This window comes from Sarcophilus harrisii, chromosome 2 (genome assembly GCF_902635505.1).
Source record: "Sarcophilus harrisii chromosome 2, mSarHar1.11, whole genome shotgun sequence".
Lineage (NCBI taxonomy): Eukaryota > Metazoa > Chordata > Mammalia > Dasyuromorphia > Dasyuridae > Sarcophilus > Sarcophilus harrisii.
The window spans coordinates 16542789-16567656 of record NC_045427.1 but is presented as its reverse complement, the minus strand read 5'-3'; the positions used below and the strand labels follow the sequence as shown (position 1 = coordinate 16567656).

At 36.4% G+C, this 24868-nt stretch overlaps 1 long non-coding RNA gene across 1 annotated transcript in view; it reads right to left on the bottom strand.

The window, feature by feature from the left end:
• The window catches only part of LOC116421231, a 142862-nt gene that overhangs the window by 107415 nt on the left and 10579 nt on the right, over positions 1 to 24868 (bottom strand). The window contains exon 2 of the long non-coding RNA XR_004231530.1: positions 2207 to 2693. This is a non-coding gene — a long non-coding RNA (uncharacterized LOC116421231). The remainder of the gene's footprint in view (positions 1 to 2206; positions 2694 to 24868) is intronic.

Sequence of the window (24868 nt, the reverse complement as noted above, 5' to 3'; positions counted from 1 at the left end):
AATAAAATGTTGCATGTGTTTATGACATAATATTATAGTTCTATAAGAAATGATTAGCAGGATGCTCTCAGAAAAACCTGGAAAGTTTTTCATGAATTCAAACAAAGTGAATGTACTATGTACAAAATAAAAACAATGTTAGGGGATGATCAGCTGTTAATTCCAACTATTATCAGCAATACATTGATCCAAGACTACTCTGAAGGACTTATGATGAAAAATGCTATCCATACCCAGAGAAAGAACTGATTGTGTTTGGATACAGATCAAAGCATTTTTTTTACTTTATTTTGATGGGGGTTTGGGGAGAAGGAGGGAGAGAGAAATTTCTATTTTCTTTTGCAACATGACTTTTATGAAAATGTTTTGCATCACTTCACATATACATTCTCAATGGGGATGTGAGGTAGGGAAGAAGGAAGAGAAGCTGGAATTTAAAGTTTTTAAAACAAATTTTAAAAAACTGTTTCACATATAATTATGGAAAATATAAATATTAAATTAAAAAGTTGACCATGGTCTTAGTTTTCATTTTCACAACACCCTAGAGAGTAACTGAGGCTCAGAGAGAGCCCACTTTCACATACAAAACTGAAGAGGTAGATTGAGAACTGGGACTTCCTGATTTCTCATCCTCCTAAATGGATGAGGAAAAAACCTGTTAACTTGACCTTTGCATCAGGAAGCTAGGTGGCTCAGTGAATAGAGTACCAGGCCTGAAGTCAGGAAGATCCATCTTTATGACTTCAAATCTGGCCTCAGATACTTATTAGCTGTGTGACCTTAGGCAAGTTACTTAACCCCTTTTGCTATAGCTCCTCGTTTATAAAATGAGCTAGAAAAGGAAATAGCCAAACCATTCTAGTATCTTTGCCAAGAAAACCTAAATGAGGTCAGACATGACTAAAGCACTAAATAACAACAAAGCATCTGCAAAAAGAACAGGGGTAGAGTCAGGGTACTGAATAACAAAGAAAATTATGAGCATTCATTCCCTTCTTTGCTTTACTTTCTCTCCAGTTTAGCCCTTTTTCCAAGGAGAAAAACAGAGAGAAAGCCATTTGAGTAAAATATTTGAAGATGGCCAAAGACAGTAGCTCTGATACCTGCAAAGTCTGAAACGACAGCCAGAGTCTTAATGAATTAAATAATTTAAAGAATACACAGCAGGAATGATTCTTTGAATGCTCAAAAACTCATCTTCAGGAGCCATATCTATACCCAGCCCTATGATTAATATTTTATTGACCCTTTCCTCCCTTCCTATCATTCAGGTACCTATTAGATCTGGAGCTACCCTGACAGTGACTGCTTCATCTTGTTTTGCTTTAAAGGATAATTCTGTTTGATGCTCCATTTGTAAATAACATGATGAAATTAATCTGCATTGGCTAATGGCAGCATGAGCAAGCTCGGGAACTCCATCTGCTATTTATTGCTATCCCCTCTTCTTCCCTGAATGCACCCTGGGATGCGCAGGCCAATATCTGTCCATACATAATGGACAATTACCACGGGGCCATTTTTCAGGGGAGATGGACAAGAAATGAGGGGCAGTTGAACAACATAAATACTGCATCTGCAAAATGTCTTCTTAAAAACTATTGATTTTGCTTCCGTGAATAGCCTATTGCAGGGAAATATTTTTCTAATGCTTTCCAGGGGATCTGCAGGAAATCATTAAGGGTGGGCCTCAAGGTTTTATAGGCCCTTGGAGTGAGAGTTTTAAATAGGAACATGACATGTGAAAAGAAAGGAGTTCTTGCTTTTTTTAAAATTTTCCTATTTTTAAATCAAGTATCTTCTTGTTAATTCAGTTTGCTAGAGATTTAACCCAGATTACAAATATAAGCAGGATCCTATTTTAAAATATTTATATTTTTTTTATATAATCAATACAATGCAATGCAATCCAACTGGCAGCTCTATGGTGCAGTGGATATAGTGCTATAGTTAAAATTGAGAAAATTCAAACTCAAATCCTCTTTCAAATACTTATTAGCTGTATAATTTGAGGCAAGCCACTTAATCCATTTTACCCTCAATTTCTCCACCTAAAAAATGGGAATAAAAGGATTAAATGAGATAACATGTAATATGTCTTATAAGCTTTTAAGGACAATAAAATACTAGCAATTGTTATAAAATTCTGAATTCCTTTATATTTAAATTGCAGAATACTGAGGAATATGGAACTTTAGCAAACCTTCTCCAAAGCATCCTCGGAGCAACCTTCACAAAGCATTATCCAAATTGACCTTTGAGATATGGTGGTTGACTGGCAATTCACTCCTCCCAAAGGCATCCCATTCTGGTTTTATACACTTTGAATGGCAGAAAGGTTCCCCCTTAGACAGACTGAAAATCTCTAAATCAGATCAGAAATTGCAGATCTCTCTTAACTTTCATTCATTAGCTTCTATTCAATTCAGTGACAAGAATATAAAGCTGGACCATGCCTTTTCGAGCCAGGTTTGTCTTGCCTGTGCTCAGGGAGCAAGGTGAAAGTGTTGGCAATGATGAGTCAATGGTGGTTGAAGAAAGCAGAAAGACTGTTCCAAAGACTGAGGGATGTCTAATAACTTGACGTCTGATATTGATGTTTCTCAGGTTGAGGAGTTATTTCTGTGGAATTGCTCCAGAGACAATTTTCTGAATTCCCTACTTTCAGTAATGTCCTTTAACTTTCTGATCTGTTGAAATAAAAAGATGCAGAATTATGAAGCTATAATAGAAATCATTTTTCACATTGATTACAAAGCTTTATTTTATTAAAAACAACTTCATGTGATTGGTAAGTGTGTTGTCCTGTTTCATTGATTGGTATGTAAAATTTTATCATATGATTTATTGCAAGTTTAATATTGAACATTAAAGCTAATTAAACTGGTTTAGTGACTTCATATAGCTCAATACATAAAATAGCATAACAACTTTTCACAAAATATGTTAATACTTAAAAGAAATGTGAATATAATTTCAGGAATTTTATACTATACAGCAGAGGTGTTATATTTGTAACCAGTATGACCTATGAAACACCAGAGCAAGATTCTAATAAATTAAAATGAAACTGAGAAATGTTTAACAAAATAAATAAAAATATAATCCATCACAGATAATGTTAATTTGTGGTCTTCTAAGTGAATATGTTGCCCAGAGGGATCATTTCTATTTGAATTTGACGCCACTGCTATAAAGAATTTGTTTTTACTCACTAACAATTGATTAAATATCCGAACTTTGGTAATTTCTATAAACACTTAGGCATTAGACCCCTGCTAAGGGACTTGGTTCCCTATTCCTCAGCCCATTAGTAGAATATTGAATTGCACATTAGACTTGATATCAGAAGGAACTAGATTCAACGTGATACACTTACTTTTATGAAACCATAGGTAAGTCATTTGACTTCTCTCAATCTCTACCTCACTTTTCTTGTCTGTGAAATGGAGACAAGGATTAGATTTGATTTCTTCTAAGATGCCTTCCATTTCTAAACTATGATCCTAGGGCATCACTTTAGCTTGGAACATCTTTTCCGAAACTATGATTACACAAAAATGTGATATCGTATTATTATAGTAATATAAATGTAAAACTTTTCTGAGGTAGATTCTTCTTTTTTCCCCATCTACTCATTCTTTCAAGAAACACAGAACCTGCTATGTCTTAGTCACTGGGAGTCACAAGGAGCTGAGCAAAGAGTGGACTGCATTGTTAAGGGCAGTAGGAAATGATGGAGTTTTAAAAATATCACACTACATGACAATCAATTCTGATGGACATGGCCCTCTTCAACAAGGAGATGAACCAAATCAATTCCAATACAGCAGTAATGAACTGAACCAGTCACACCCAGTGAAAGAACTCTGGGAGATGACTATGAACCACTACATAGAATTCCCAATCCCTCTATTTCTGTCCGCCTGCATTTTTTGATTTCCTTCACAAGCTGGCTGTACACTATTTCAAATTCTGATTCTTTTTGTACAGCAAAATAATTGTTTGGACATGTATACATATATTGTATTTAACTTATACTTTAACATATTTATCATGTATTGGTCAACCTGCCATCTGGGAGAGGGGTGGGGGAAAGGAGAGGAAAAGTTGGAACAAAAGGTTTTGCAGTTGTCAATGCTGAAAAATTATCCATGCATATATCTTGTAAATAAAAAAGCTATAATAAAAATAAATAAATAAATACAAATGTTAAAAAAATAAAAAATAAAATGATATCATATAAGGAGCTGGGGGAGTTTGGGTCCCCCAGAAATATCCTAGTAAAGTGCTAAAAAAAAAGACAGAAGAAAGAATAATAAAGAAAATCAAAGAAAAATAGCTATGTGTTTGTTTCATCTCTTCCAGGACTTTTAAAAAAACTGAGAATTCTGAGGAAGCTTTTAATGGAAACTAGCTGGATGACCCAAACTGGAAGTAATGGGAATCCAAGGTAGGGTACAAGATCAGACCAGTGGCCTGGGCTCAGGTCTAAAGAGCTGGGGCAGTCAGGTCCACTAAGTCCCTCCCAAAGCACATCAGGACACATGACCAGGGCAACACATAGATGGCCAGAGCCAAACACAGCAAAAGACACAGCAGGAGACAGACCCAAGGAGAGATGCATCCAAGCAGCCCACATCTGAGCCAGAGCGACACGCAGTCAGAGAAAGAGTCGAGCCAGCCCATTCTTGATCACCTCCTGGACCTCAGTTCCCTGCCTTGTGAATGAAGAGATTGGGCTCTCAGGTTCCTCCAGCCCCGTATCTTTAATTCTGTGAGTCTGACTTATTTTCTTTAGACAATTCCAAATCCAGAGCTCTTCCTGCTGCTCCTTAGCTGCCTTATTTACTATTTAATTCAGACTTAGCTCAGTAACTAAACTGTAAGCTCCCTGTGGGTAAAGACTAGGTCTCATTTGAGTGCAAGAAACAAAGTGCTCAGAGAGATGTAGATTTGGCTGAAAAGAGGAAGGGGGGATCCGAAAAATAGAAGGATGTGAGTGGAGAGGGACTGCAAGTAGCTTCTGGTACCCATGGAACAAGTAGACTGCCCCTTTGTGATGCCATAATAGTGTAGGTCCAGGAGAGGGCAGTCTCTGCATATTTAAGTGAGGGACACTGCAGGAGGTAAGTGTAAGAAAGGAACCCAGCCTTCTGCCCATGGACGGTGTAATTAAAATTGTAGGCTCTTAGAGAGCTTAAAGCTATCTCTAAATCTAGAAAGTCAGATCTAGGAGAGCCTCTAGAACAATGATTGTCAAAGCTGAAAGGGATCTTAGAACATGGAATGTCAGAGTTGGAAGTAACTAGAACATAGGTTCTTACCATAGGGTCCATGAACACACAAAAACTATTTAAATATAATTGGCTTCTTTGGTAATCCTATTTCTTTTATGTTGTGAATTTTAAAATATTATTTCCAATCTTTTACACCTTGTTATCTTCCCTTTCCTCTTCAGTAGGAACAGTTACCTACTTTCTTCTATTTCTTGCATAAAATACTCTGTGTGAAGTCATGCATTTTCGCTTCATGTCCCCCCAGTTCTAGAATGCTCAATCTCCTCATCCCTATCTCCTGGCTTCCCTGTCTCCTCCAAGTCTGAGCTAAAATCTATTTTATTGTAAAATCTTTATTGATTCCTCTTAATGCTAATGCTTTCCCTTAGTGATTGCTTCCAAGTATGTGTATATATATGTGTGTGTGTGTGTGTGTGTGTGTGTGTGTGTGTTTGTATATATGTGTATATATGTACATATTTTATTTGTACATAATTGTTTATATATTTCATATCCATTAAGCTCCAAACTCTTAGGTTTTTTTAAAATTTTTATTCATTTATTTATTTGTTTGCTTGTTTTTGTTTTGTTTTGTATCCCCAGTGCTTAGCACAATGCCGGGTACATAATAGATAATAAATGTTTGTTGACCTGAGAAGAGATCCATGGACATCATCATATTGACAAAGAGATCCATGACACAAACAGGTTAAGAATCTCCACTCTAGAACACTGATTGTCAAAACTGAAAAGGACTTAAGGATATAAAATGTCATAACTGGAAGGTACAATAGAAAAATTAATGTTAAAAGTGGAAAGGATCTTAGAATATACAATGTTGAAACTGGAAAGGTCCTTGGAGTTCACAGGATCACAGATGGTGAATTGGAAAGCACATCAGTAGTTATTGATTCCAATCTTCTTACTTTCTAGATAAGGAATCTAAAGACCAAAGGAGTTGAGGGATGTGTCTAATGTTATATATAAAAAAAATTGGCAAAACCAAATTTTTAATCTTAAAGAACTCTGACTCTAAACCTAGTGGTCAAATATTATTTTCATGGATAAAAAAGCAAATTTATGAATTTGGTATTTGCCAACTTTGAATTCCAATTCCTCCTTCTTCATTCCGTTTATTTATCCAGGAATTCTAAGACTACAACATGTCCAAAGTTCTATTAAAGAATCCATCCATTATAACATTATTATATGGTTTCTGTTTCTCCAACTGAAATTGACTTATAATATTTTCATGGGGAAAATAATTTAAATACCAATTTCCCTTTCCCCTGTTTCTGGACAGTCTTCTTTCTGTCACACACAACTTGTGTCCCACTCCAATAATTTCTATAATCCCTCCAAAGTATTTGAGACAAAAGAGGTAAAAAAGAAAGCTTCCTCTCTGAAAAAAATAAGTTCTTTTTGGTTTTTCTCCTTAAAATAAAATTAAATAAATATAATGGAAATTACACCATCCCAGAGCTGCAAGCTCTTCTGATACTTGCGTACCACCTCCTAAAAATCGAAAAGTTGGGAAGTGACTGGTGCCCTCATTATCCACAGAGGTCTTCTTTCTGTTATTTTCTTGAATCCCTGGAAACACGTTATCGCCAGAGAGGAGGGGACAGCCAGAAAACAAGTTGGACCACATGACCTCCCAAAGGTGGAAAGAATTTGAATGATTGTGATCCCAAGCCCACCTTTTTACAATTGATCACTTGCACTTCCCTAGAACTGCAATTAACCTAGATATTAATGAGACCAGAGTGTAAATGGGTGTTGCTGTCAATCAGGTTTTTCTTTCTAAATGGCAACCGTTCATAAAAGGAACTTGTTTCTGTTCTGGCTCACAAGGGAGTCAGATCAATGAACCAGTCAAATGTCATAATAGGACAACAGAGAGAAGCTTATTAGCGAGAAAATTTTGGATGGATAGTAGAGAGATAGGAGAAAGAGAAAGAGAGAGAGAGAGAGAGAGAGAGAGAGAGGGGGGTGGCCTGGACAGAGAGAGAGAGAGAGAGAGAGGCAGGGACAGAGAGAGAGAGAGAGAGAGAGAGAGAGAGAAGTATTTTCACCTTTTTGTTATTTGCTTGCATTTTGTTTTCTTCCTCTTTTTTTTCCTTTTTGAGCTGAATTTTCTTGTGCTGCATGATAATTGTGGAAATATATATGGAAGAACTGCACAGGTTTAACATATATGGAATTACTTGCTGTCTAGGAGAGGGTGGGGGGAAGGAAGGGAGAAAAAATTGGAACACAAAGTTTTGTAAAAGTGAATGATGAAAACTATGTCTATATCTGTTTTTAAAATAAAAAGCTTTATTTTTAAAAAAGAAAAGGGAGGTAGAGGGAAGGGAGGAAGAAAGAGAGAAGGGAAGAAGGGAGACAAGATGGGAAAGAGAGAGGGAGGGAGAGAGAGTGGGGTAAGAAGGGAGACAAGAAAGGGGAGAAAGGGAAAGGGGAGATGAGGGGAAGGGGGAGGGAGGGAAAGAGAAAGAGAGGGGGAAAAGGGACACAAGAAAGGGAGACAGAGAGAGAGAGAGAGAGAGAGAGAGAGAGAGAGAGAGAGAGAGAGAGAGAGAGAGATTTCTCAAACCTAAGCTCCAGAATTTTGTTTCCAATTGAATAAACCCTTATTATATGCTATGTATTATGCTAAAAACACAAGGGAGCAAGATAATCCCTTCCTGCCCTCAAGACACCATAACTACCCCCACATTGACCGCTATCTTCTTTTAGACCCTGAAGAGAGACAACCCAAGATCCTTAGACCCAAAAACCTTGGGAATAGCAATATTTTCAGACTAGTATCTTCAGCCTGGGAAGCAATCCCTGTGAAGATGCAGCCTGACAAATACTGTGACAGGTACTACAGCCATAGCTACTGAAAACCCAGAAAAGATATTTTTTGCCACCAAAGTCATTGGCACAGTGAATGGTTTAGCATCAGAAACTGATGTCATTTTATCAAAGTAAATGATCATAAATAAGAAACATTACTGTCTGCTTTGCTGCTTAAGGATCATTGGTCAATCCCTTCGATTTCCAACTAAAATTTTTCTTATTTGTTTTCTTCTCCTATAAAAATGTGAGCCCCACAAAAGTAGAGATTGCCTTATTTTCCTCCCAACATTACATCCCCAACATTTGGCACAGTGCTTTGTACAAAGTAATTACTTAATGAGTGAATTTGTTATAAGATATTGGAGGGAAGTGTTTGGTTTCTTCTTGTTGTTTTTTGTTTTTATTGTTATTGGGGGGGTTGTTTTTTGTTTTTGCATTCAGGCACTTAAACATAGCATTAAAAGCTACCTAATGAAATCCTCCCTAGGCAGAAATTATCCCTGACAACATCCCTGACAAGTGGCCACTTCTCCTGCACAGGAAGGTTTCCATCATCTTAATTGAAACAAGTTTCCTTATCTGTAGGTGGGAAATAATAAAACTTTAAGTCTCCATCTCTCATAGTTTTGTCCAAGAAAGGGTTTTATAAACTGTGATGCAGTGGACAAACAGGAATGATCGTTGTACTAGTCCTCCTTACTTTTTGGTCTGTTTTATTCAAAAATCTCATTGTCTATTGGAGACATAAATACATGAACATCTAGAATTAGATGAGAGTGCTTGTCAAATTGATTTGATTGTTTCTATAGGGAAAATTCAGACATCTGACCTAGAGCTGGAATGGGAGTTAGAAGTCAACTACTCCAATACCTTTATTTTCCCAAGGGGAAACTGAGGTCAATAAATATGCAAATGACTTCCTCAAACCTTAAGTGTGGAAAGGAACAGGTATGGGAGAAGAGCTACTTAGGAAATAATATGTTATAGAGAATTCACATGAAGAAGGAAAACATTGCTGGGTGGCCATTATGGCCATAGTCTTTTGTCATGAGGACTGGAGAGATTTCTGAAGAAGAGAGACACTCTAGGGGGAGCTTGTTGACTTTTCATAGGTATGAATATGAGTCTTTTCTGTTTTGTTTTGTTTTTTATTGTACAAGTAAAATGTGTCACTATGCTTTGAAACAAATGATAGCACAAAAATGGTGGAAGGCACTTTTGCAAAATTATAGATATCAAAAGTAGTAGAAATGGTATTGGAACTATGATCCTCTGGCTTGAGAAATGAATGCTCATTCTCATTCTCTTCAAGATCATAATAGCAAGCATTCATAGAGCTCTTTAAGGTCTGCAAAATACTTTACATGTGATAACTCCATTGATATTCAAAACAAATCTGTGAAGTAATCATTTCTCCAATTTTACAGATAAGGAAACTGAAAGGTCAAAAGACTTGTCCACAATCACATGGTTAGTAAATCTCTGAAGTAGAATTTAAAATCAAGATAAAGGACCAAAATGACATCAATATGTGGTGATGTCTTGTATTTCATGAGTGAAATGAATTTAAGTGGGGATAGAATTCATCTAGCCATTAACCTCACTCTCTCTTCCAGAGTCATTGAAGTCCAACGGCAAGATAAAAACCAAGATGGCTGGCACTCAGGATGCAGCAGATGACCAATGTCAGATTTTAATTAAGGAAGATAAGTCTTTCTGACTTCAAGTCCAAAACTCTTTGCTTTGCCACCTAGCTGACCCAAATATTTCATATATTTATCCCTAAAGAAGCAATTATTAAGCATCTGTTACACATCAGGCACTATAATTGGTGCTAGAGATATAAAGACCAAAAACAAACAAACAAACAAACAAACAAACAAAATCCCCATCCTCCAAGAAATTAAATGTTCAACATATACACATTTAAGTATATTCAAAATCCAGGACATCTCAAATATCTTACTGTGGTTAAAAGCTTTAATCATTAAGTCACTTTGAGAAACCCTGTGTAAAAAATATCTACAAAACCTATAGCTTGTCAAAATTCACAAAATGATTCCTGACATCATTCCTATGAGGCGAGTCTGGCAAGTCATTTTATCCCATTTGACAGATGAGAAAATTTAGCTCACACAATATAATTGATTTAGCCATGCTCACACACTCATGTCACAGACAGGATTTCAACCCAAGTGTCTTCAAACCACACGTCTAGTATTTTTCCCTCTATACCATGTTTCCTATACTTACCAGCTCTAACATGATCAAAGAAAGGTGAATACAGTGAAAGCCTGGGGACCATGTCATTTGAGCATCAAAGGAAATGAGCATATTTAGCCTGGAGAAGGGTAAACATAGGAAGGACACAAAAGTTGTTTTCAAGTCTTTAAAGGGATATTAAATGGAAGATGGATCCAATTTTTTTTTGGGGGGGGGGAACCTAAGAGGGAGGTGGGGCTTGGATCCTGAGGGAAAATTGTAACATCATGACAGAAAAATCTCCCTATTAGTTGCTCAAAATAGAATGAACAACTTAAGAGGTGGGAGGCTTTTCAATGTCTTTTTTTAAGTTCAATGACTTTGTCTGGGATGGTGTACATGGGGTCTTGAATGCACATGAATAAATGATTTCCAAATCCCCTTCTTATACTGAGGTTTTGTGAATAATAAAACCTTCATCTATGACTACATATCCATAATCATGTTTGATTTTCACAATCATCCTGGGAAGTAGGCAATAGAACCATTGTTGTTTTATTTCCTTTTTTAACAAATGAAGAAATAAAGACACAGTAAGAGGCAGCAATACCAAGATTTTATTGAGAGAACTAATTATACTGGTAGGGAGGCAGCAGAGTGGATAAAGTGCCAGTAATGGAGTCAGGAAGATACAACTTCCTGAGTTCCAATCTGGCCTCAGACACTTACTATCTGTGTGATTCTGGAAAATTCACTTATTCCTGTTTGCCTCGGTTTCCTCATCTGTAAAATGAGTTGGAGAAGGAGATGGCCAACCATTCCAATATCTCTTTTAAGAAAATCTCAAACGAGATCACAGAGTCTGAAATGACTAACCAACAAGTAGAACAATTGGTAGAAATAAAAGTCATATTTACAGAAATACAAAGAATTGGATATTTGAAGCTATTTAGTCAAATCCCTTCATTTTACAGATGAGGAAACTGAGGCTTAGAAACCAAATGACTTGTTCATCCTTCCTTTTTTTAAGAGAACCAATGACATCATGAGTTCAGGTCCACACAGCTTCCAAGTGTATGAGGCAGATACTATTTGATGCTGCCTCTTAAACTTAACCCCAATCTGTTCCTCTGACTCTCAGTTTGTCACTCTTTCCCCTAACCCCTAATGATTCTCTGTGGAACCCAGAAAGAGAAAATGAATTCAGCAGAGTTGTGAGAATTCTCTGTGTGAGGGGATATATTCTCGTTGGGATCCCTAGACACTTTTCGGGAACATGGTGTCCAACATTAAAATCCAAAAAGACCATTTGCTACAGAGACTGACACTCTAAGAGTCAGCATGGAAGAAAGCTGTGGAATAACAGATTCTGAAATTCAAGGACAAGATGGGAAGCAGTTTCCAGAGTTTACTTCTGGGGATGCCTTTTGCAGAGAGGTTGATTGTCTTGCCTAAAGTCTAGTGGTTAGTCCAGAACTTGGTCTTAACAATATTGCATTTTTCATAGAGCATTGGGAACTATCAGAAATGGTCTGTACAATGGTTTTTGTAACCAGTTTGTAAAAAACAGGGAGGGGGAATCATTTTTGTTTGTTTGTTTGTTTTTTGCTGAGACAATTTGGATTAAGTGATTTGCCCAGGATGGCACAGCTAGGAAGTGTCAGATCTTCCTGACTTCAGGGCTGGCACTCTATCCACTAAGCTATCTAGCTGCCCCAAAATGGTTTTGTTAAGATGACAAAAATCTATTCATAGCATCATAAATTTAGAACCAAATAATAAGCTTAGAATCAGCCACCCATTTTATAGAGAGGGAAACTAAGGCTCAGAAAAGTCAAATAACATTCAAGGCAAGAGCTAGTCTTCAAAACTGGATCTGACTCCTGTGACCTTTCCACTGTATTGCCTCCTTTTATTCTGTCACTGTAAATGTTAGTTGCTAAAGAAATGTGTGGGATCACTTCAACAATGGGTTTAAAGAATAACCTATTTCTAAAGTACTCTTAAGGCTTACGAAGCATTTTCTTCACAGCAACTCTATGAGAAAAGGAGTGGGAAAAGTATCATTATTGCCATTTCACAGATGGAAAAAACTGAGGCATAAGGAGATGAAATGAATTCTACAAGGTCACTCAGAAAAATCAGAGATATGACTTAATCTCATATTTTCTGACAGGAAGAAATCATGCAATATTTTCAACATAGCAAGCTGCCTTCTCTGGATTTCAAAACAGATTGGATCCACTTACCTTCCTTGGATGGGACAGGCACAGTCTTGTCTAGAGGGATGTGGGGCCCTCTATTATATCATAAGTCCCTTGAAGGCAGGAACTATGTCTTTTTGTATTTTTATTCCCAGTGCTTAGCACAGTATTTAGCACATAATAGGTTTTCAATAAATTTTATTGACTTTGGCTAAATCCTTTCTGATATCCAGATTTTATGGTCTCTTGATTTAATAATAAATTCACTGGGCTTCAGGGGTTAAATATAAGAGCTGGAATGAATGCCAGTCACAGATTATATGCTAGCCTTTCTAGATCAATCAAATGATTAAAAATAATTTCATAGAATTAAAGGGTCTGAGAGTTAAAAGGGACCTTGATGGCCTTCTACTCCAATCTATAAACAGAAGAAATCTTTACTAAAATGCATTTCAAAAGTCTGGTTATATATACATATATACATTTCATAATGCTGTATACATGTATGTATACTTACATTTATAACAAATATATATCACATGTATATGTGTATAAATGTGTGTATCCAGTAAGTGCCCACTACATGCTAAGTCCTATGCAAGACACACACAAATGCTCCTTGTCCTCAAGGAGTTTACATTATATCTCTACATAAGCCCCCCATATCATACTTTTTCTCAGTTTCTCATGTTTGAAAGTTTAAAAAATTTTTCATTCTTATTATGGGATGGGCACTGGGCTAAGTGGGGGGGGATAGAAAGAAAGGGAATTAACAGTTCCTGCCCTCAAGTCTTTTGGAGAAGACAACATGGCAACAATTATGTATGTACAAGATAGAAACAGCACAAGTTGGAGATCCTGTCAGAAGGAAGGCACTAGCCGTGCTGGGGATAGGCAAAGGCTTCTTCCTAAAAATGGTATATGACCTGAGACTTTGGGGAAGCTAGGGAGAGGAGAAGGGGAGGAAAGAAAACATTCCAGGAACGGGGAGCAACAAGTAAAAATGAGTGGAGTTGGGAGGCAGAAGTCAAATAAAACTGAAAGCGTCATATGAATTGAGATAATAATGATAATGATAATAATTTGATAAAACTGTTGAGAAACTTTGAATGTGGCAATTCCTGGAATTGATGCAGCTCAGCAATTCATCTGTAATAGTTTTTGAGAGTTTTCTGGGGTATCAAAAAGCTAAATGATTTGCTAATGATCACGATTAGTTATATAGGAAGCAGGATTTAAATCAATCAATCAGCTAGTATTTACTGGAACACTACAATATGTCAAATACTGAGAAGGGCAATAAGAATAAAAAAATGGAAAAGTCAATCTCTGACCTCAAGGAACTGATGTTCTACAGAAGAGAAATAATATGCACACATGTGGGAGTGTGCACATATAGAACACATGAAAAACAAATGCAATTCTCCTAGCTTCTTTCATCTAAACCAAAAGAGAAGAAATGGGGAAAAGTAAATGCAGGTGAAAAAGAATAAAGATGGAGGAAGAGGGAAAGAAGAAGGGGGGAGAAGAAGAAGAAGAACAAGAATAAGAAGAACAAGAACAAGAACAAAAAAAAATAAGAACAAGAACAAAAACTAAAGCAAAAACTCTCAGGAAGGAAAACCCATTTCTGATTAGGGAATTTGTAATGTTTGGGCTAGCTCTCTGGAGGGCCTCAGGATCAGTCAGAGTCAGGATCAATCAAAGTCTTTAGGAGGAGAAGTGAAGGAGGCAGGCAAGCTGCCACGTGGCTCATCAAAGATGGATCCTGGACTCTGGAGTGTGAAGCCTGAAGTCTTCCCTGCTGAACGCACTGTGGGTAGAGACTCTGACTCTCTCCCTCAGCCCTCCAACCCTTCCCTATGATTACCTCACCACACCACATTCAGAAGGTGCCATCACATCACCATATCATGAGGAGATCTATCCCATCACCATATCATCTAAGTATATGTTTATAGACCCATTATCTCACACTGAGTAGGTAATTTTAAGTGCTCTGCTGTTCTGGATTCAAGTACACCTTTTCAGAGTTCCAACCCTCTACAGAAGTCATATAAACCTTTACTGGAGAAGTATTGTTTAACATGAGAAGATCACATAAAAAAAGATGGCAAGCCTTTGGGAACTGGGACAGGGGAAGTACTTGAATAAGTCAAGTAGTTGGGGTAGCTATGGCACAAATTATGGGGAGAAAAACATGAATCACAAAATCTCTGAGGTGTCAAGAACTCCAATGGATACCTGCTTCAATATGTACTTGAGAAAAAATTCCCTATACACAATGTCCAAGAAGCAACTATCCACGATGTCTTGAAAACTTCTGGTTATGGGGACCCCCACAACTACCAAGTCATCTATTTCATTGGACAGTGTTAATTACTGGGAATTTGGGGGCTTATATTGAACCAAAATCTTCCTTGATGTAACTTCCCTACACTGTTATTTCTTTTGTCCTCTAGGTTAAGAAGAACTAGTCAAATTCCTCTTTTTATGACAATCCTTCAAATCTTTGAACAGGGTTATCATTTCTTAACATCTCCAGAACAATCATCTGCAAATTCCTTCAACTGATTTTCCAATAACATGGACTGAAAGCCTTTCCTCAACTTGACTGACCTCTTCTGGATGCCTTTCACCTTGTCAATCTCTCTACTAATATTCGTTTTCCAGAAATGAACACGAGGTCAGAATTGAAAATGATTGAGCAATGAGACAAATTAAAGTTCTTCTAAATCAATGATGATAAAGTAGGATGTAAAAGCTTAATTTAAAAAACTTATTTAGCATAGGTGCTATTTATCCTACATGTCTAATAAGGAAGGAAGGAAAGAAGGAAGGAAGGAAGGAAGGAAGGAAGGAAGGAAGGAAGGAAGGAAGGAAGGAAGGAAGGAAGGAAGGAAGGAAGGAAGGAAGGAAGGAAGGAAGGAAGAAAGGAAGGAGGGAAGGAAGGAGGGAAGGAAGGAAGGAAGGAGAAAGTGAAGGAAGGAGGGAGGGAGGGAGAGAAGGAAGAAAGAAAAATGGAGGGAGGGAGGGAGGAAGGTGAAAACACTTGAGTTGAACACTAGAGTGGAACCAATAGTTCCAATGGGAAGACATAAAGTTAACCCTATTTGACACATTCATAATTGTCTTAAATGATCATGTGACACTATCAGATACCATGAAAACAAGAACTTTCTCCACAAGAAGAATTTGTGATTGATGGGAAAAGTGCTGACTTTAAAGTCCAAGGATCTGGATTCTGATTCCAGCAATGCCAATTACGACCCTTAGGCAAGTCAATCAATTTCTCTGGGTCATACTATGGGAAGGTGATGAAAGACTCAATTACCACTGAATTTCCTTCTAGCTTTAAATCTGTGATCCTATAATTCTACCTCACAGAAAGCTGTTAAAGTTATCATTTACAGAGGTACTCCTCACAGACACCCACACCCAGACCTCCTACAGGTATGTTCATAAGCATATCTACCCAAAATTTCTGTATTCTCTCCCCCATGAAACAATACCTAGGTTACACATGATTCAAAATCTTGACTAAAGCTCAGCAGTTAGAAATCAGAAAGACAGCCCCCAAAACTTATTTGCATCAACCAATGAAACATTCAGTAGATAAATTGCTCAGAGTAAGGTAGCTCTCTCTAGGAGTCCAAAAATTCTGAAACAACTGTTTCTCTTGTATTGATTTTGAGAAAATCAATGGGTCAGCCCATTTTCTTCTCCCTTATTTTATACCCTAGCATCCTGATCCTCTAATATTAATTGGTCATGTAGTCAGATCATGCATTCAAAACTGAAATTCCTTTTTTTCTCTACTTGTTGTTTCTCAGCCTTCTAGCCATTCATTAACATCAGTCAAATTATTAATTCAGTGAAATTATTCAATCACTCACCATTCATTATGTCCCCACAATGTACAAAAAATTGTACTGTATAAAATAAATACAAAAACAAATAAGACACAAGTAGAGCCTTCTTGAAAATTTCAAACCAACATAAACAGAACCATAATAAAGTAAAAGGGACCAGAATATACTTGTAACATTGGGGAAAGATCATCAAATCTGGACTCTGAAGATCTGAGATCAAACTAAGTCTCGGCCACTTATGATTTGTTCCAAAAAAGATGTCCCAAAAGTCTTAGTGCATTTAAGCTTAATATCAAGACTTTGGGTATAAATTTCATAACTTAATTATACACAATTGTTTTCAGGAACTCCTTAAGAGCAGGGACAAACCAAGAGCTTTTTTTGTATTCCCAGCACTTAATAAACACCACACCGGTTGACTGATTGACTGGCCCAGGGACAAAATACCACATGAAGTGCAAGGAAGGAAAATAAATTATGAAGTACAAATGTATATTGAAAAGAAAGTAATATTTCAGGTAAAAAAGATACAGCTTCAGAACTTAACTATTTCTATTTGTGTAATGAATTGTTTAATATCTCTGTGTTTCATTTTTCTCAGCTGTGAAATGTGCTAATCCCATTCCTGTCACATGCCTATGGGATCTAGGGTAAATCACTTCACCTCTATGAGCCTCAGTTTCCTCATCTGTTAAAAAAATAGATTATACCAAATGCCACTAAGCCACTAAGTCCCTTCCAATTCTGAAATGAATCTTAAGTATCTAAGATCTCATAAAGAAACATTTAATTAGATGGCTTCTAAAGTCCCTTTATGAATAGAGCATTACATTTGAACAAAAGAATTGCACCACTTACTAGATGGATTATTCTGAGAAAGTCACTCCTCTCAATCTCAGTTTCCACATCCATAAAATATGGATAAAGTATCACTGATTTCATGAAGTTGTAAGGATAAGGTGTGATGACACATAAATGATTTTAAAAATCCTAAATTGACATAGTGATATATACATATTAACTATTATATTATCATTGCTATTGTTAATATTACTACAATTTTCAAATAAGGTCATCAGTGAAGGTGTTTTATTGGGGATGACATTTGAGCCAGACCTTAAAAGAATAAAATCATAAATGGGTAAAAGAAAGGAGTAGGGGACAATGAGGGCAGGGCAGGAAGCCAGAGTTTTCTAACCATGTGAAACAGTATGAGAGTTGGAATACACAGGAAAGCTGTTGGAATAATCAGGAGCCACCTGACAGTGGCTGCTAGAGATCCAACCCAGAATGGATCTCCTCTTGTGAGAGGATGATACAAGGAGACCGAGAGGCAGTTGCTGTTCTCTGACCTCCCCACTGAGAGGCTGTTGCTTTGTCTGATCTCTCTCCTCTTCCCTCTGCCTCCAATTTATTTTATTCCCAGTCTGCAACACCTGTGTCAGCAAAGGCTGCCCTGCAACTCCTTCAGATGTTCTGATCCACAGCTGTGGAGGTTCTGGGAGAACTGATCTGTCCCTTAATATATGAGCAAAAATATTTAGTTAACACTGTGACTGGCACATAGGTAGGATTTAATAAATGCTCTATTATCTACTATCTCTATCATTTATCTACATGTCTATCTCACTGTGTAGATAGAAATAGAGATAGAGATACTAGAGGTGTAGACAGAAATTTAGATAGATGTAAATTATGTAGATATAGATATAGATACAGATGAATAGAGATAGAGAAGATAGAGATGAAGATGGATAGATGCAATTTTCTCCTTTAAAATGGAACTTTTTGAGAACAGGGACAGGTTCTTTTTTTTCTCGATATTCCTACTGTTTAGGATATTACCTGGCAGAGAGTAAGTACTTCATCAATTTTCTATTTATATATTTATCTGATTGTCTAGCTATTTATCAATCTATCCATGTTTCCATCTTTCTGTCTAAACATTTATCTTTAAATCAATCTTTCTGCGTATCTGTTATCTATTTCTGGGTATCTGATTTCCTCCTTTAAAATGTAAATTCCTTGAGAGCTAGACTGTTTCCCTTTGTTTCCACAGCAGTTAGCACAGTGATTGCAGAATTGCAGTGAGCACCTAATAAATGCTTAAGAATTGAGGATAGACCATCTTGTCATTTCTCAGCCTGAGGTTTCCAGTGGAGGGCTCAGTTGGGGCCTTTTCCCTCTAACAGAATGGATGAGTCCTGCTTCACGAATATCCACTCATCAGATGAGTCAGGTTTTGAGGAAAACTGCAGTACAATGCATCTGTTTTTCCCCAACCCTTAAGTTCCCCCATTTTATTTTTTGCCACTTCAGATCCTCACTGATTCCACAGCAGGCATTCAGGAAGATGGAGCTGCCTCTGCCTTTTGAAATCCAGGGCAGAAATGTTTGACACTGTGTAATTTACACCCATAATGTAATTAAACAGGAACTGATTTGCATTCAGATTGGCACATCATTCCAGGATTTCTCATAATAAAAATCCAAAACTAAGTGGTATGCCTAGGGGGATTCTGAAGGTTCTGACAAAGGCTATTTTAGTGAAATGACATTGAGAAAGAATCTTTTTTTTTAATCCTTTTTCTGGAGATTTGGCCATGGGCCAAAAAAAACTAATAAGCTGCCTGTCAGATCCTTCAGATATGAAGTGTGCTGGGATAAATAACTGTTTTCACCTCATGATAAGTATTTTTGTCTGGATATATTTATCAGTTTTCCATCACTCCCACCAATTGACTCTCACATATTTTATTTATAGAGAAGTCCTGGCAAACACCTAAAAAGGGGAGCTAATGAGCAAAGTATTAGGAGGAAACAGGGGTTTGAAGGTGAGTCCAAAGAGTGAGACCTAAATGTGGGAAGTGGAAGGGGCTTCCACAAAACCAAAAAGTAGAAAACAAAGACATGTGAAAGAATTTTGGGTGGGACAGAAGGAGACCTGGGTTTGAACTGAGACCTGCTCTGCCATTTACTATTTATCTGAATTAGAACAAGTTATTTAATCTCTTGGTTTTAGTTTCCTCATTTGCAAAATAGATGTTTTTGTTTTATATTTGAAACATTTCCAGGATCTGACACGATGGAGAATATTGATGGTTGGTTGACAGACACAAGGTTTAGGGGAAGTATATGGAGCTGTTTCTAGATAGTCCTAAAGCATTGCAGCCACTGGTTAGATATGAAATCTGGATAGTTTATAGCTAATACCAAGAGTTTATTCCACATAACTCTGTTAATGAGAATGGTGATGCCCTTAAACCAAGTCTCAAGGCAAAGAATGACATGGGAAGGGGAATTGACTCAAGCTCATCCTTACCCAAGTAGTATTCACCCTATTGAGTATTTTCCTCATCTTGGGATCAAATAACCAGCTCATATTCAGAGATTCAGACATGAAGTTCCAGTGAAGCTGCAACATGGGAACGAGAATTGACTCAATCTCATTCTCACCCAAGTAGTGTTCACACTATTGAGTATTTTCCTCATCTTGGGATCAAGTAACCAGCTCATATCCAGGGATTCAGACATGAAGTTCCAGTGAAGCTGCAACATGGGAAGGTGAATTGACTCAAGCTCATCCTCACCCAAGTAATAGTCACACTATTGAGTATTTTCCTCATTTTGGGATCAAGTTACCAGCTCATATCCAGGGATTCAGACATGAAGTTCCAATGAAACTGTAACTGCATCCTACCTGGACTTACTATCACAGTAATATGAATATTAATATTTATATGAGTTGTACAATAGAAAAAGTTGTAGACTTGGACTCATAGACTTGGATGACATTCAAAGATTGGATTAGAAAAGTCTTATGGCCATGACATCTGATGACTGGCTGAAGGGAAGTTTTAGGATGTCAGGATATCTGGCTTCATATATCTGAAGAATTATCCCATGTAACAGGGATTGAACTTTGGCTTTATAAGTCAGAACTTATAACACTGGGTGGGAAATATGAAGGCTAAATGCTGACTCAATATAAAGAAATATGTCCTAACAATTATTCCAAAAGTGAAATAGTCTTGACATGTTTGGTTCTCCTGAGTTAGAAGTCTTTAAGTAGAGAATGAACAAGCATTTTTTTAGATATGATACAGAGATGATTTTATTGGACTACAGGTTTCTGAGCCCTCTTCTAACAGAAATCATTTTTTTCTTTTAACAATAAAGAGAAATTCCAAGTTAGTAGATCAATATGACCTAAGGACTAAAGGCAGGAATGAGTATAGAATGTTCTTCAGGCTATGAAAATATTAATCTTCTAGGTTAGTTTCCTAAGGAACTTCAGCTATAATTTTAGAATGTGAAAGTTAAAGGTGACCTTAAAGAGCAACCCCTTAGAAAAGACTTGCAGAGTTGAAGGGGGGCATTTACAACATGGAATGTCAGAGCTAGGAGGAGTTTTAGAATCCAAAGCTGGAAGGATCATAGGAATCATCTTTTCAGATCCCCTCAATTTCTAGAGAAGGAAACTGAGTCCCCAAAAAAGGAGAGGGACTTGACTAAAATTCTATAGTAAACTGAAAGCAAAATCCATCTTATCTATTGTCCAAGTTCCCTGCCCTGGTCCTAACCTAATACTTCAATAAATATTTGTCTTTGTTCACCAAGATATATGAGAGCACTTTCTTATTTTTTATTAAAGATTTTTATTTTCAAAACATATGCATGGATTTTCAACATTGACCCTTGAAAAACCTTGTGTTCCAATTTTCGCCTCCTTCACCCCATTTCCTCTCCTAGACGGCAAATAACTCAATATATATTAAACTCGGTAAAAGTATATGTTGAATCCAATGTATGTACACACATACAATTATCTTGTTTCACAAAAAAAAATCAAATCAAAAAGGAAAAAATGAGAAATAGAATAACTTGTAAGCAAACAACAACAAAAAGAGTGAAAATGCTATATGGTGAACCACACTCGGTTCCCCCAGTCCTCTCTCTGGGTGCAGATGGCTCCCTTCCTCACAAAGTCATTGGAACTGGCCTGAAGTAGCTAATTGTTGAAAAGAGCCAAGTCCATCAGAATTGATCATCATATAATCTTGTTGCCATGTACAATGATCTCCTGATTCTGCTTATTTCACTCAGCATCAGTTCATGTAAGCATGAGAGCACTTTGGTGAACTACAGTGTGAATCCAGCTCCTGACACCCTGTGACCCTGAAGAAATTCAATAAAATTTTAAATGAATACTTAACATATGAGACATTTAACTGACAAACTGTTGAGTAATTAAGACATACTTTATGCCAGGTATTGTGCTAGGTATTAGGGATACAAAGAGAAAGAGAGAATATAATAATGAGAAAAAGAAGATGCATTTATGTAATGTATAAGGTTTACAAAGTACCTTACACATATTTCATTTTAGCTACGGGATAGCCCTGAGAAGGAGGTCCTATTAGTATCCCCATTTTAGAGATGCAGTTGAAGCTGACAGGTAACTTGACCACGGTCACATAATTAGGCAGTCACTGAGTCTGGATTAGAACTGTAGTCTTCCAGGCCCCAGGCCAGGGCTCTTTGTGCTATCTCACAGCGGTTCATGTCCTCAAGAAGTTTACATTCTATTGAATGAAAAAAGTTCCATCCATATATAGATATGTATATGTGTATGTATGCAAATATATACATATATGTACATATACATATATAAATATATATGTATATCTACATGATACCTGTGGATATGCAAAAATATGCAAAGTTATACAATTGTAATACAAATTGGGTAGAGCACTAATGAATCATGGTTTGGGGAGTTATGTTCAGGTCCTGAAGAAAGGTGAAGAAGGGAGGGCCTCTATTCTAGAAATTTGGGCTAGAACATTTAAGCAAAGGCAAGGGAAAGGGGGAGTATATTGAAAAATAAATTCTATGAAATTAGCTAAGGTGACTGAAGATTGGTTATAGTCATTAGGTTCTAAGCTCATCATTTTAAATCCCCATAAAGGTCCAGTTGCTGAGTGCCACAGTGACTAATAGCCGGGCACAAACTCTATCTTCTCAGGGTCAGCCATAGGGCAGGAAAATCAGGGAACCATTTTCTCTCCTGACCCTATTGGATGTCTCAAGAATAAAAAAAAGAATTTATACTAAGGAAAATAAGTCATCAACCTTTCTCTCATAAATAACTATAATTAATTGAAATGAACCTTGTCACCAAACAAGTGGATATCAGAGCCCATAAAACGTCTTCAATTTGCCTTTATATGAAAGCATGGACATATAAGAGATTTTTTAAAAACTATTTATGATTGTCTCTCTAATTCTTTCCATTTTAATGAGGGTTATAAAAGTGGTCTCTGCACAAGCCATCCCCTTATAAATCTTACCATTGATGTAATTGTGTGTCGATAATAATGGTAGAGGCTAAGCAAGGCACTCTAGGAAAATTTAAATTTTCCTTGTTAGAAAATGCTCAGAATAGATATAGTTTCAGGAATCTGATAGTTATCTAACATTATAAATACCTGAAAGATTTATTTTTCTCATCGAAATAGAAAAAGGTAACAAAGTGATAAAATGATGAACTGATAAATGAAGTGAAGGAACTAATAAATGATAAAATGAAAAATAGTACAAATGTAAAATCAAGTAAATTAGAAATTCTCTAGGTTTACATGGGCTTTGAAAAATATAGCTAGGATGGTCAATGCTGAAAAATTACCCATGCATATGTCTTGTAAATAAAAAGCTCTAATAAAAATTTTTTAAAAAGAAAAATATAGCTAGGGAAAGAAATGGAAAGGGAAAAAGATATAATAAGTAAATTATGGTAAGGAGGTAAAAATGACACATAGATAAACAAAGGCTTGAAGGATAACAAATATCAGAAGGGGATAAAAGAATAATGATGGTATGCTTTGGCTTTCCAAGTTGTAGGCATTCATTTGAAACCACTGCAGTTTTGTTCAACAAACATTTATTAAGCTCATATTGACCAACAACAAAATCATGGAGATTTTTATTTAATATTTCTAATTAATTAGAAATTTTATAATGTTTGACACAATACATGAAATAACTATAAAAAATTAGGAGACAAATATGAAAGAATAAACATAATCAAGCATTGTGCATAATTCTTATCATTTTTAATAGCAATGTTTATTATTTGTCTTACTGACTAGAAAAAAGAAATCATGGTTTCAGCTCAATCTTCCTCATGTCTTTCTGTTTTTCCTTTGTTCAGCTGATTCTTACTCACTTGCATGCCCTGCTAAAATGCACCAAGAAATTTCTGACATGAGTTATGGCTCAGTCTAGTGTCTAGGAATCAAAATGGCAGCTGTTTTTAAAGGACCATATCTAATCCAATCCAATCAATCCAATATTCATTAAAAAATCTGCTCTATGCCAAGCATTAGGGATATTATAATAATAATCATTAACATTAACATATTGCTTTGTGGCTTATAAAACATTGCAAATATTATCTCATTTTATTCTCACAACAACATTGAGAAATAAATGTTATGATTATCTCCATTTTACAGATAAGGGAACTGAGACAAATAGACAGTTGACCACAGTCACACAGTTAGTCAATATGAGACAAGGTTTGAACTCAGATCTTCCTCACTCCATGTGCAGCTCTCAATCCATTGTGCCATGTAGCTGCCTCAAACTGATTCAAAGAAAAAAAAAATTAATTCTGTTCTCAAGGAACTTAGATTCTATTGTTGGATAGAATGAGAAGGAGAGGTTATATCACATAAAAAGCAGATATGTACTTGGTAATTTCAGGAGGATATGGAAAATAACTAGAATAATAATTCCGGAAGCAAAACTTCAGGAAGTTTAAATAATAATTTCAATAAAATTCTTTCTATGAGTTCAGCAAATCAAGACAAATGTCAAAAAGAGAGAGACAGAGAAATCTTTCTGTCCATCTGAAAACAAAATAAGCAGATTTTTCAGTATTGTTTAGGGCAAGAAAAACTTGCCCCTCCCGAAAGACAAAAATACTACTATATGAATCTAAAAATTATTTTAAAAAATATTAGTAGTCATGGTCTAGTGTATCACTTTGAATTTAGAAAATCACAGATTGTATAGGACTAAGACTTTTACCCCCCCTCATTTGGCTACCATTGTCAACGTCTTTGCTAATACCATTACTAATTTTAAAATAATTTTTTTTCCAAAATGCCCAATGGCATAATTTGGAGGATTTGTTTTTTTGGCTTTTGGGGAGTCTTGGTTTGGTTTGGTTTTATTTTACAGGCTCCCTAACCTGGAGAAGAATTCACCTCATTCAAGAAGTCTTTACTAATACCAATTGTGGAAAAATGGGTATTCATTGCCCCCCTCCTTTTTTCCTAAGCAGGATCAGACATCAACTCTCCTCTGTAAAACAAAAAACTCTCCTTTTGTAGAGGCCTTTAGAGAAGGACAATCCATACTTTCCTTTGATGGCCCATCTCCATCAATGTTTTATTAT